General features: G+C 37.4%; 1 protein-coding gene across 14 annotated transcripts in view; it reads left to right on the plus strand.

Annotated features, from left to right (window-relative positions):
* The window catches only part of LOC6045498 (protein unc-79 homolog), a 279959-nt gene that overhangs the window by 68429 nt on the left and 205324 nt on the right, over positions 1 to 6206 (plus strand). The gene's annotated exons all lie outside the window — the stretch shown is intronic.

The following is a 6206-nucleotide window of genomic DNA, read 5'->3' on the forward strand; positions in this document are numbered from 1 at the left end:
TTTTATTTTGCCTTCCTCACTGAGGTAAGGCTATAATCCTGCTCCAAAAATGAACTTTATATAAAAACTAACTTAATCCACCTATGTGGTTGAAGCCTTCCTCACTTATTACCAACAATGGCTGTTATGATGGAATTGTACATAAATTTCATCTCTTTTTAAGATCCGGAATAAAAAAAAGTACATAAATGTCATTTATATGGCCATACCTCGAGACAGGGTTGCCAGATCTTCAATGTTTTGAACTCGTTGGAAAGGTCTTCTGATAACCTAACCAACGGTGGGTTGGATGGTGGATCCGGACATAGTTTACATACATTTAAGTGATATCCGGCGTCCAAAAAGTACATCAATATCACTTAAGTGGGCATAACTCGAGACAGGTTTGCAAGATCTTCAATGTTTAGGCTCGTTGGAAAGGTCTTCTGATAACCTTACCAACGATGGGTCGGATGATGGACCCGGACATAGTTTACATACATTTAAGTGAGATTCGGATATATGTGAAAACACATTTTTATACATAACTTTTGAACTTCAAAACTTCAATCTGTATAAAACTCGATCTATGAGACCCTAAACCAAGTCGAATGCAACAGGTTCGGGTCAAATCGGTTCAGCCAGTGCCGAGAAACATGAGCTAGTTTGTTGGTCACATACATACATACTCTCACACATACACACAGACATTTGTTCAGTTTTCTCGATTGGAACTCCGATTTGACAGTTCGATTGGAATCCTGAGAGTGACATTTCGCGAATGCGCTCAAATTTGGAAATTTCCCTAGCGATGGGTTAATCTTTGATTCCAGGAAGTAGCCCCAAAAAAGCCCGGATTTGGTCAACCCTAAACTAATCATCTTGAGCATCAAGAAACTAAGTGTAGCATACCATGGATTAAAGCTTTATGTCTTGGAGTAATACTTTCGCTGAGCTAAAAATTCGTTTAATCTGGCATGCTGCTTCTATTGCATCTGAGTTTGTTATTAATTTGTATCAAATAGCAATTGTATGTTTAATACCAGCTAGAACTATTTGAACCACTATTGAGTTTTTGATTGATACTAAATTGATCCTTTTTTAATGATTATTACTTTGAATCGACTTATTTTCTTAAAGCCAGTGTTTCTTTTAAACATAGAAAAGGTGCTGAAGAACGGTTGGATATTTTTTTCTAAATTTTAATGTTAAAAAACATTATTGCAATGCTTCTGTTAAGATTGTTCAAAGTATCTATGAATAAATGAGAATTATTTTTGTTTTGTTTTTCTTTTTTACATATTGTTTGATTTTCACTCTGCGTCAGCATAATTAACAAAAGGTCAATTTTCTCCATTCTACCACCATTTTTTGAGCATATGCCTGTGATTGCTTCGGGATGCTTGCGGATTGTTAAATGAACCCACCTGACGAGGGTCTAACATTGAGAGAGTTGTAGGAGGACGTGGTGACATGAAAGCCATCTTTGCGTAGGTAGTTATGTAAAATTGTGTGTGGCAAATTTAAGTGCAGAATAAATGGATGCAAAAGAGGTAGAGTGATTTGGGAAAGTGTGCGTAACATCGGGTGAATTAATTTTAGCGACAGATTTATTTTTGGAATGATTGAGGCATAGTAAAAAAATATTTTAAGATACTATGGTAATTCTGGCGGATGATTCTGGGTTCGATTCCCATCTGGTCCAACCTTCCATCGGATGAGGAAGTAAAATGTCGGTCCCGGACTTGGTTGATGTTAGGCCGTTAAGTCATTCCAGGTGTAGGAGTCGTCTCCATGCCATAAGTACAAACAACACACCAAACCAAGCCTACTCCGGTGGAATCGCTGGCGGCGGTTGGACTCGCAATCCAAAGGTCGTCAGTTCAAACACTGGGGTGGAAGGTTCCTTGGAGTAGAAAGAGGTTTGAGTGCTCTCCCCATTCAAGCCTTCGGACTCCTAGGTTCGAGCAGAAACTTGCAATAGAGACACAAAAGACCCGGGGTCGTTAATGTGGATGGTTTGGTAATTTTGGTTTGTAACAGTACGGGAGTCGTACAATGCGCAGCAAGCTAAACCGAGGTGAAGGAGAACCAATACGACACAGAAATGCCAACTTTCCTCGTCCAGGTTTTGCAGGAAGAAATACCCAATGCCAACACACCACCCTTCTTGAAACACTCCCGCTTTTGCGCCAGTGTGGCCCCGATCGCAACACAGTGGAAGGTCTGTTGCGACCCGACTAGTTCTGCTCAGGACGGGTTGTGGAACAATCGCAAATGTATGTATAACGGCAAAGATACAGTATAAATAGTATTTGGGCACTTTGCACATTTTGTGATGTAACATGTAAACAATTTAAAGTTTGACAGAAACCTAGTACTACGTTTTGTTCAGAAACTCATGCCGAACATAAAAAGCTCACGAAAAGATGATTTCCCTAAAAAGTTATATAACAAATACTACTACAGAAATCAAAAAAGGTGCAAAAAAGTTTGTACACCTTTCGAAAAATTTACATAATTATGTTATTTGTTGACAAATCACCATAAATCCAGTCTTCCAACTCCAAATAGGCATCCTTGACTGATTAAAAAATATGTTCGATTGAATATAAAGTTCACTAAATACTTAGTATAAAAGTTTAAATAACTCTGGAAATTCTATAAAGAACTTATCTAAACTTAATTATGCAAACTTTCAATTTAACTAAATGTCAATATATTACCATAGAATTGCTAAATAAACATTCTGGAGTGGGTATAACACCGTTTTGGGGGTCTTTGTATCGATTGAATAGATTTTTCGTTGGAATTTTGTGCCAACCCGGAATTCAGAGCGTCCAATTTCCCGGGGTTACAAATTTCCCGTCATGGAAAATTGGACACTCTACCGGAATTACGTCGTCGGAAAATCCACCGGCATCCGAACCGGTTCACGATTCACAAGTCAACCTATGTGGCATCGGGCAAAGGGCATACAATTTCCGATTATTTGATACCCAAACATCTAGGTTTTCTTTAAAACCCGCGTTTTTATTTCGAATATTTTTTTTAATATTTTGACTAATTCTTCACATCGCACCTTGTTGATGCTGCTGCTGCTTTTGGATGCTGGATTCTTTCGATTCATTTTTTGTAGGATTCCTCTTTTCATCAGCATACAATCCCCGTTTCGTACCCGCAGCGCTCTTCAACCTGTTGTTTGGCAGTTGCTTCAGCATGGCCAATCCCCAATTTTCCTGCTTCCCCAGGCATTTTCAGATGGCCCAGATTGAGTTAGGTGAGCGTAGTAATCGATATCTTCGATAAAGTACACTAGACAACTCTGGACAAGTGTCCGTTCCAGATGCGAGGGAAGGTATGGTAGGAAAGAAGTGATTAAAGTGTGGAAAATCCAGTCAAACCATCATGGGCGCTATGACGAGGAATTTCTGAACTATGCTACATAACGTCATGATTCGAAATCCGGACACTTAGTAGCATATCATTTTTGTTATAGCTGGCAAACAATCATGTAATAAGTTGGAAATGTAGAAACATTATCAGGATGTAGTAAAAACAGTCAGTTCCATGAAAATGCATGCAAACTATGTCTTTTCTAACCATTTTTCATCAGAATTTTAAAATTAAAGTGACTTGTTGTGCTTCGAATCCCGGACACTGATAAAAGCTGATTCGAAATCCGGACACTTTTGCTTCGAATTCCGGACACTCGATTTTACTTATGAATCGCACAAATTTGGACTGAAATGTTAGTGAATGGCATTCATTAGGTCTCAAATAAGCTGTAAACATCAAAACAATCGATAGTTTATATAAAAATTTGCTAGAATTTAAGGAAATCGAAACCATCAATTTCTGCTTTGCCTTCCCGGTGCTTCGAACGCCTATGAAATATTTCAAGTGAAATGTTTCACATTTTTGGTAAAATTATAATTTTATTGTATTTAATTGTTTTGGCATTAACTACAGCGTTCAAACAAACTTTAAATGAAAGTTGATGTTGAAATTCATCAAATAACACAGTTTTGACATTCATAATGCGAACTTATATCCAAATAATTGATAAAACAAGATGAAGTGTCGGGAATTCGAATCATGACGTTATTTGCCAAATAACTTCATCGTACCATAAAACTTAGAAACTAGACTAAAGTGTGAATTAGGGACGTTACCCTTTCTCGTCACATTTTCATTTCATAAGAAATTTGGTCATAAATTTCTGTTTCCATAAAGTATTATTGACAATTCCAAAGTAATAAATAGCTCAAATAAAAGTGAGCAAGCTACTCTCCGTTGTTAATGTTTCCGAAAATGTTGTTTTAAAAGCGAAAAACTTCGAAAGTGATGAAAATAGGTCCAAAGGCTTACGAAATGTGACGAGACGAAAATGGCTATATTTCCCCTACTTGCTTTTTAAAGCATTATTACAGTGGACTCTCCCGTTGTCGATATTGAAGGAACGTCGAGAGCGGGAGTATCAAATTATAGAACGAAAAATCACAGCATGTTATTTGAGGGGACTGAAAAAAAATATTGACATCTGGAGCAACATTAATATCGAGAAGATCGACAGCCAGAGAGTCGACTGTATTACAGAAATCTGATCGCTTCGCTGTCACGTTCCACGTGGAGCTTGCTGCCTTGGGTCTTGGCCAAATCGCTTTGACCTTCCCATCAGGTGGCGGCTTCGGTTCAACTGAGATAAATTGTGCTTAAAGAATGTTACCAACCAAACGACCATTTCATATCAACTCTATTGTCTGCGAGGAAGTTTAAAAACTAGTGTCCAGCCTGAGAAGGGTTGCAAATCCACGCGAAAACATTTTCCCGCGCGAGAACAGCAGGAGGAAAGGGTTGTAAGCAGATAATTACAGCCATTTATAAATAATTCATATCCCATTAGATTGTTGACTTCCCTTCTTCATTCGGTAGGTACGGCGGATGAATTTTTAAGCAACCCCCATTGCGGCCAAGTCGGATATGTTGCTTTCGAATGGGCAAGGGGCTTGGAGACTGGGGAGTTAAGCAGAGTTTCAGTTGCGAGCTTTTGTTTTCAAATGTCGATGTGCAACATAAGTGTTGCTGCTCTTGTGCACTTTCTTCTGTTCGTGCTTTTTTTTTTCTTTTAAGCCATATGTGAGCAATTAGGACCGGACACTTCTGTTTACGTGATTTAGTTATTTGTGTTTTATTTTAAATTTAAATCAGTCTTGAACATATTAATGATATCAAACTTGATCTGAACTGGCACTAATAGACAGAATTTTTTCTATTTGAAGAACAAGGATGTTTAATAACCTCAGAAAAGGATCATTAAACGATGCAAGTATTTTCGTCAATCTTTATAACGCAAGGCATACACGATAAGGAAGGGTGGAATCCAGGGTTGTGAATTCCTAAAAAAAGAAGTCTTGAACATAACTTTCATACTTTGTTTTGCTTCCGGAGACCATCTCGAGCATGGGTAAATAAGACAACTCGACAATTTTTGAAGTTGACGTCAGTTAACGCCTCAGTTTCATCAAGGTATGATAGATTTGAGCTCCCTGGGCACGCTCCAATTGACAAAATTAAATTTTAGTGGATTCCCTGCCAATAAATATAATTATAAATTTGGGAACAAATTCTATGGAGTTATCTTGAGCAACCACGGGCACCCACGTTTATCTATGTGGGTAGAAAAAATAAGGGGGTGCGCATGGTTCATTATATAAGGGAACGCATGGTTGTTTAACATAATTCCATAGCATTCCATAGCAAATCTATCATACCTTGACGAAACTGAGGTATTTACTGACATTAACTCCAAAAAGGTCGAGCTGTGTAACAAGGGAAATGCATACTCATATTTTTCTCTGTTATCAATAAATCAATACCAAATTTTGGTATTCGTGGATCCTTCGAAATTTCTATAGGTTTATACAAGAGCAAAATTTGGTATCATACCAATTTAAGGTATTGTTTTGATTTTGCAAATTTCATAATTTGTCAATGATTGGACACTACATTTTTGTATTATTTTGGTATTATAGTATTTTTTTAAAATTCCTCTTAACCTATGGGACCATGTTGACCAGTTTTGATAAGGTAATTAGTTTTGCGCTAAAATTATGTCTCAAAAGAAATGCTTTCATTGAAAACCAAAAATAAAATGTATTTGATGTACCAACTAAGCACATCTTGAAATCGTTGAAATGCCCCTGCAATACAGTTTCATGTAAATG

Source organism: Culex quinquefasciatus, chromosome 2, assembly GCF_015732765.1.
Source record: "Culex quinquefasciatus strain JHB chromosome 2, VPISU_Cqui_1.0_pri_paternal, whole genome shotgun sequence".
Lineage (NCBI taxonomy): Eukaryota > Metazoa > Arthropoda > Insecta > Diptera > Culicidae > Culex > Culex quinquefasciatus.